Source organism: Gorilla gorilla, chromosome 2 (assembly GCF_029281585.2).
Source record: "Gorilla gorilla gorilla isolate KB3781 chromosome 2, NHGRI_mGorGor1-v2.1_pri, whole genome shotgun sequence".
Taxonomy (NCBI): Eukaryota; Metazoa; Chordata; class Mammalia; order Primates; family Hominidae; genus Gorilla; species Gorilla gorilla.
This window is the reverse complement of record NC_086017.1, coordinates 110,384,607-110,392,580: the sequence shown is the minus strand read 5'-3', so window position 1 is coordinate 110,392,580 and position 7,974 is coordinate 110,384,607.

The following is a 7,974-nucleotide window of genomic DNA, read 5'->3' as shown; positions in this document are numbered from 1 at the left end:
CCTACTTTACGGGAGGTGCCCTGGAAATAGATGGTGCTTGTTCTTGCTTCGATTTTTCTTTCTTTATGGTCTGTGGTTGTCTTTTGTGCACCATATTATTTCCCTCACCAATTAAACTTAGAGTTTAGGGCAATGAAGGGGAGAACTGGCACTCTATAGCCTGCAGTGGAAGCATTAGCTGCATCTCTATACCCTGCTTTGAAGCTTTGCTCTATGAACACTAGACACCAGACAGAAGCTGGTTCCCTCCTACATTCTTCATCTTTCCTGGTTCTTGTCCTACTGTCTGATGTCTATCTTTCTATGGGCATATCGGACATAAGAGCAAGTTCTGCCTGTTTGGATCCTAATGCTAGATTTTGTCTAGCATCATTGTTGCTATGTCTTCCACTTTTCCATCTAGTGACTAATTTCAATCACTATCTTAACGCTCATTTCAACAAAGAACTATGAAAGGCAGTGTTGTGTAGCAAACCAATCCAAGAACAGAAAAAACTGGATATTTTGCTTATCCAATCTATCTTTCTCTGGTTAGGAAGAGAGATTCCAAAGCCAGATTGCCTGGGTTTAGATTATATCTCTGGTCCTGACTGGCTATATTCTTGAGCAAGCTACTCAAACTCTCTGTGCTTTGGTTTCTTTATCTATAAAACAGAGATGGTTACAATGGAGCCTACCTCATGGGACTTTTTTGAGCATTCACTGAGATCCATTTCCTCGTCTATAAACTGAATCAATGAAAGCTGAACTCATGCTTTGTATGTTAGTTGCCTTATGTCTTATTGGCTCTGCGCTGCTATAACAAAATACCACAGACTGGGTAATTTATAATGAACAAAATTAATTTTCTCACAGTTCTGGAGGCTGGGAAGTCCAAGATTGAGCGGCTGGCATTAGACAAGGGCCTTCTTGCTTTGTCATCCAATAGTGGAAGGTGGAAGGGCAAGAGAGGCCAAGAGTTACCAACTCCACCCATGAGAGTGAAGACCTCACGGCCTTATCACCTCTTAAAAGTCCCATCTCTTAATACTGTTATAGTGGCAATTAAATTGCAACATGAGTTTTGGAGGGGACAAACATTCAAACTGTACAGCCCCTTACATCATCATATATTCTGATCCTTACAAGCCTTTGAGGTAGGGCCATTATTATCCCCATTGTATAGTTCAGGCCAGAGAAACTAAGTACATTTTTTGAAGATTAAACACCCACTAAATTGTGTGGCTAGATCTTAAATATAGGTCTAACTTCAAAGACTGAGCTTTTGACATTATATGACCTCAGATTGGCTAATTGTTCCAATCCAGGCCCTTTTCTGTAACTCCTAGGCTCCCAAGCCTTTATCTTACTTAGCCCTGGTTCTCAGCCCTCAGATTATGCAGTTACTTGGGTATAGCAACATAGATAGAAGGGATTGATCGGCCGGGCACGGTGGCTCATGCCTGTAATCCCAGCATTTTGGGAGGCTGAGGTGGGCAGATCACGAGGTCAGGAGATCGAGACCATCTTGGCTAACATGGTGAAACCCCGTCTCTACTAAAAATACAAAAAAAAAAAAAAAAAAAAAACAACTAGTGGGGCGTGGTGGTGGGTGCCTGTAGCCCCAGCTACTCGAGAGGCTGAGGCAGGAGAATGGCGTGAACCCAGGAGGCAGAGCTTGCTGTGAGCCGAGATCGCACCACTGCACTCCAGCCTGTGTGACAGAGCGAGACTCTCTCTCAAAGAAAAAAAAGGGATTGATCGTAGCAGGAATGAACACTGTAGAGCAATGACCCTTTTGTCTTTCCTTTCTACTGAGTTCATCTCATTCAAAAAAGTAGCCATCTAGCTGTGGTCTTGACTGATGGGGCCAGAGGGCTTCTGCTTCACACGAAGAAATCCAAATGGGCATATGCAGGTGTATCTTGTGTTCATAGTGACATTCCTCCAGAAACTCAATGTGAATGTAGCTCAGCAAAATATGTAAAAGGAGCTTATGAAAAAATAAAGAAGAATTTTTTTGAAAGTCAGAAGGGTTTTAACTTAGAAGAATATGTTGAATTAATCACTTTGAAAATATTCTGTTCAACATCAAATTAGCAAAATGCAAGATATTTCAAATAGAAAGTTCATTTTAAATTCAAATAAAAACAAAAGAAAATTAACTATGAGAACATTTCCTTACAATGAAATCTAAATGCCATGCAAAGACTTTCCCTAAATTCGAGTTTGAAATAAAGTTTGTGTGTGTGTGTGTATTTGTGTTATGTGCATGTTTTGTAGATCCTCTTTCCCAACAAAGTGATGCAAGAACCCAGTTTGAAAATAACAATGTTATGGTTCCTTTAACCCAAAGAAATTCCAAGCTTGCTAAGCTGTTTTTTTTTGTATTGCTTTTTTGGGATCTTTCATGTTGGAATTTATGTGCTTTAGAAGTGTTAAAGGAAAAAGGAAACCCTCAAACTACTCAAAGATTTGAATCTCACTGTCATCTAAAACTGTAGTTAAGAGAAAGATTAATAAAACAACAGGCCCCAGTGTGTGGGGTTGGGGGAGAGGGGAGGGATAGCATTAGGAGATATACCTAATGTAAATGATGAGTTAATGGGTGCAGCACACCAACATGGCACATGTATACAAACGTAACAAACCTGCATGTTGTGCACATGTACCCTAGAACTTAAAGTATAATAAAAAATATATATAAAAAAGATTAATGAAACAATAAAAGGAATTAATTAAAACCTTCCATAAAAACAAAGCAAGCATCTAAAAATAAAAACCACCATAGAGAATAAATAATAGAACTATTCAGATTAAATGAGTAAGTCTTTCCAATTATTATACTCTCAAGCACACTGAAGGAAAATATAATTCTGTAATTGTTACTATTATTGTTCTTAGGTAATTAACTTACATTATTAATCTTTCCTATACAGAATGCTTTACTGTGTAATTAAATGTCATAGTATTCATGGATCCTACTTCATGAACCTACAGAGTCAGTGTGATTGTTGACTCAGAGTGTGACTATATTTTTTCATTTTGAGGTATTCAAATGAAAGAACTAATACTTTTAGGTGATAAATGCTTTCCTCCTTTATTCAGAAAAAAATATTTTATTACTTTTTAATATTTTCATATCCATAATGAGCAAGATTTATCTATTCCATCTTGATGTTCTCTTTAATTTTTTTATAATTTCAATTTTTATTATAGATTACAGGATACACATGCAGGTTTGTTACATAGTAAATTAAATGATGTTGAGGTGTGGAGTTCCAATGATCCCATCACCCAGGCAGTAAGCTTAGTACCCAACACGTGGTTCTTCAGTTTATACCTTCCTCCCTCCGTCCCCCATCTAGTGTCCCAGTATCTGTGGTTCCCCTCTTTACATTCATGTGTATTCAAAGTTTAACTCCCACTTATAAATGACAATATGTGGTATTTGGTTTTCCGCTCTTGGGTTAACTTGCTTAGGATAATGGCCTCCAACTCCAACCATATTGCTGCAAAGAACATGATTTCGTTCTTTTTTACGGGGCTGCATAGTATTCCATGGTATATATGTACCATATTTTGTTTATCCAGTCTATTGTTAATGGGTACTTAGGTTGATTCTGTGTCTTTGCTAATGAATAGTGCTGCGATGAGTACATATATGTGTCTTTTTGACAGGATGAATTATTTTCCTTTTGGTATATACTCAGTAGTGGGATTGCTTGGTTGAATGCTAGTTCTGTTTTAAGTTCTTTGAGAAATCTCCAAATTGCTTTCCACAGGGACTGAACTAAATAGTGGGAGTTTACATTCCCACTAACAATTTGTAAGCATGTCCTTTTCTCCACAGCCTCACCAGCATTTGTTATTTAATAATCACCACTCTTGACTGGTGTGAGATGGTATCGCATTGTGGTTTCGATTGGCATTTCTCTGATGATTAGTGATGTTGTTGAGTAATTTTTCATGTTTGTTGGCCACATACATGTCTTCTTTTGAGAAGTGTCTGTTCATGTCCTTTGCCCATTTATTATTGGATTTTTTGGGTTTTGCTTGTGGATTAGTTTAAATTCTGTATAGATTCTGGATATAAGAACTTTGTCAGGTGCATAGTTTGTAAATATTTTCTCCCATTGTGTAGGCTGTCTTTTTACTCTATTGGTAATATCTTCTGCAGTGCAGAAGCTGTTTAGTTTAATTAGGTTCCATTTGTCTATTTTTGTTCTTGTTGCAATTGTTTTTGGAAAGAGTCATAAATTATTTGCCAAAACCTACATCAAAAAGGGTATTCCTGGGTTTTCTTCTAGGATTTTTATAGTTTTGGGTTTTACATTTAAATATTTAATACATCTTGAGTAATTTTTGTATATGGGGAGTGGTAGCAGTCCAGTTTCATTCTTCTGCATATGGCTAGCCTGTTATTCCAACACCATTTATTGAACAGGGGGTCCTTTCCTTATTGGTTACTTTTGTTGATTTTGTCAAAGATCAGATGGTTGTAGGTGTGCAGGTTTATTTGTGGGTTCTCTATTCTGTTCCACTGGTCTACATGTCTTTTTTTTTTTTCTAGTACCATAGTGTTTTGATTACTGTGGCCTTGTAGTATAGTTTGAAGTCAGGCAATGTGATGCCTCAGACTTTGTTCTTTTTGCTTAGAATTGCTTTGGCTCTGTTTTCATTCCCAACTAATTTTAGAATAGGTTTTTCTAATTTGTGAAAAATGATATTGGTATTTTTATAGGGATAGTGTTGAATCTGAAAATTGCACTGGGCAATATGGCCATTTTAATTTTATTAATTCTTCCAGTCCATGAGCATGGAATATTTTTCCATTTTATTTGTGTCATCTCTGATTTCTTTCAGTAGTGTTTTGTAGTTCTCATTGTAGAGACCTTTCATCCCTTTGTTAGAGAAATTCTTAGGTATTTAATTTTCCTTTTTTCTTCTCTTGTTGCTTAGGCTGGAGTGCAATGGCACGATCTTGGCTCACTGCAACTTCACTGGCTATAGACAGGCAAAACTCAATAGCTTTGTTGACTATGCTAACAGTAATGATCTAAGTTTTTACCCTAGATGCAATTAAAAGCTACTAAAAGGATATAAGGTAGGGGATAGGAAAATAAAATAACAGTTACACTTTTTTTTTTTTCTTGAGATGAAGTCTTGCTCTGTCACCCAGGCTGGAATGCAGTGGTGTGATCTTGGCTCACTGCAACATCTGCCTCCTGGGTTCAAGCGATTCTCCTGCCTCGGCTCCCCGAGTAGCTGGGATTACAGGCACCCACCATCACGCCTGGCTAATTTTTGTATTTTTAGTAGAGATGGGGTTTCACCATGTTGGTCAGGCTGGTCTCGAACTCCTGACCTCAGGAGATCCACCCGCCTCAGCCTCCCAAAGTGCTGGGATTACATGCGTGAGCCACCGCGCCCAGCCAGTATTTATTTTTTGTGGCTGTTGAAAATGCGATTGTGTTCTTGATTTGGTTCTCAGCTAGAACACTATTGATGTATAAAAATATTACTGATTTTTGTACATTTATTTTGTATCCTGAAACTTTGTGTCATTTATCAGTTCCAGAAGCCTTTTGGCAGTGTCTTTAGGGTTTTCTATGTATTGAGTCATAACATTGGCAAAAAGAGACAGTTTGACTTCTTTTCCAATTTTGCTCTGGCTAGGACTTCCTTTTTTTTTTTTTTTTTTTTTTTGAGATGGAGTCTTACTCTGTCACCTAGGTTGGAATGCAGTGGCACAATCTTGGCTCACTGCAACCTCAGCCTCCCAGGTTCAAGCAATTCTCCTGCCTCAGCCTCCAGAGTAGCTGGGATTCGAGCATGAGCCGCCATGCCCGGCTAATTTTTGTGTTTTTAGTACAGATGGAATTCTACCATATTGGCCAGATTGGTATTGAACTCCTGACCTCAGGTGATCTGCATGCCTCTGCCTCCCAAAGTACTGGGATTACAGGCATAAGCCACCACACCCGGCCATGGCTAGGACTTCTATTACATTGTTGAATAGAAGTGGTGAGAGTGGACATCTTTGTCTTGTTCCAGTTCTCAAGGGGAGGATTCCAGCTTTTGCTCATTCAGCATGATGTTGGCTGTGGGTTTGCCATAGATGGCTCTTAATATTTTGAGGTATGTTCCTTTGATGCTAGTCTGTTGAGGGTTTTTATCATGAGGGATATTGGATTTTATTGAAGGCTTTTTCTGCACCTACTCTAATGATTGTATGGTTTTTGGTTTTAATTCTTTCATGTGGTAAATCACATTTATTGATTTGCATATGTTGAACCGACCTTGCATCCCAGAAATAAAGCCTTCTTCATTAAGATGAATTAACTTTTTGATGTGCTGCTGAATTTTGTTTGCTAGTATTTTGTTAAGGATGTTTATGTCCATGTTCATCAAGGATGTTGACCTGAAGTTTTCTTGGTTCATTGTGTCTCTTCCAGATTTTGATATCAGGCTGATGCTGGCTTCAAAGAATGAGTTAGGGACAAGCCCCTCCTCGATTTTTCGGTAGGATTGGTATCATTTGCTATTTCTATGTGTAGTAGAATTTGGCTGTGAATCCATCTGGTTCAGGGCTCTTTTTGGTTGATAGGTTTCTTATTACTGATTCCTTTTTTTACACTTATTATTTGTCTCTTTCCACTTTCCTCCTGACTCAATCTTGGGAGTTTGTGTATTTCCAGAAATGTATGAATTCCTCTAGATTTTCTAATTTGTGTGCATAGAGATGTTTATAATAGTCTCTGAGGATCTTTTATATTTCTGTGGGATCAGTTGTAATGTCATCTTTTTCATTTCTGATTGTGCTTATTTGGATCGTCTCTGTTAATCAAGCTAATGACCTATCAATTTTGCTTATTTTTTCAAAGAACGAACTCCTGATTTTATTGATCTTTTTGATGGACTTTTGGGTCTCAATTTCGTTTAGTTCTTTTCTGATTTTAGTTATTTCCTTTCTTCTACTAGCTTTGCAGCTGGATTTGAAGTAGGTAGAAATTGTCTAAAACAACTCCTGCCTCTTTTTTCTTAATTTTTTTTTTCTTATTTGGAGCCCACCTCTCCCCCTTATATGTGCACACCTGGCCCCACAGATGTTCCCCATTCTTTGGCCACTTAATGACTGCATTTGATGTTTTCCTATGCTATTTCACTCTCTGCTGCTGCTACCTAGAGTATCTTGCCAGAAATCAATGTCCTACACATTTTCTCACTTTCTCCCTTTTCTTCAGATCTCAGCTACCCTTTCCTTCCCATTGTTTTCAGTTGATGACCTTTTTGTTATTCAGTTTGTCTTCAAATGTTCGTGGGAAATGCATATTACAAAAAAACTATGCATGGATTTCAAAATTTTGTACCAAAATAAACTTGTACTAACTTATTGTAACATGACTGAATGGAATCTAGTTGAAGACACTAACAAGGATAAGAAGTCAGTTTAAAAAGAGCTCCTGTCAGTGTAACATGAATCCTGCTAAAATTGAAGTCAGAACAACAAATTTATGGTGAAGCTTGCATAAAAGAATAATGAAATTATTGATGCTTTATGAAAAGTTTATGGGGGAAAAACCCCAAAGAAATCAGCAGTTTAAAAATGTATATCTCATTTTGAGAAAGGATGAGACAATGTTGGAGATGAAGCCCATGGTGGCAAACCAACCCCATCAATTTGTGAGGAAAAAAATTAATCTCATTTTCACAAATTGAAGAGGATTGATGATTAACAGCAGAAACAATTTTCAACACCATAGACATCTCAGCTGGCCCAGCTTACACAATTCTGATGGAAAAATTAAAGTTGAGTAAACTTTGTACTCAACTAGGGTCAAAATCATTGCACCCAGATCAGCTGCATATAAGAGCAAAGCTTTTGATGGAAATTTTAAGCCAGTGAGATTAAGATCCTGAAGAAGTTCTTTGAAGTATTGTTAACAGGAGGTTGAAAGTGGCTTCACTAATATGATCCTGAATACAAAGTAC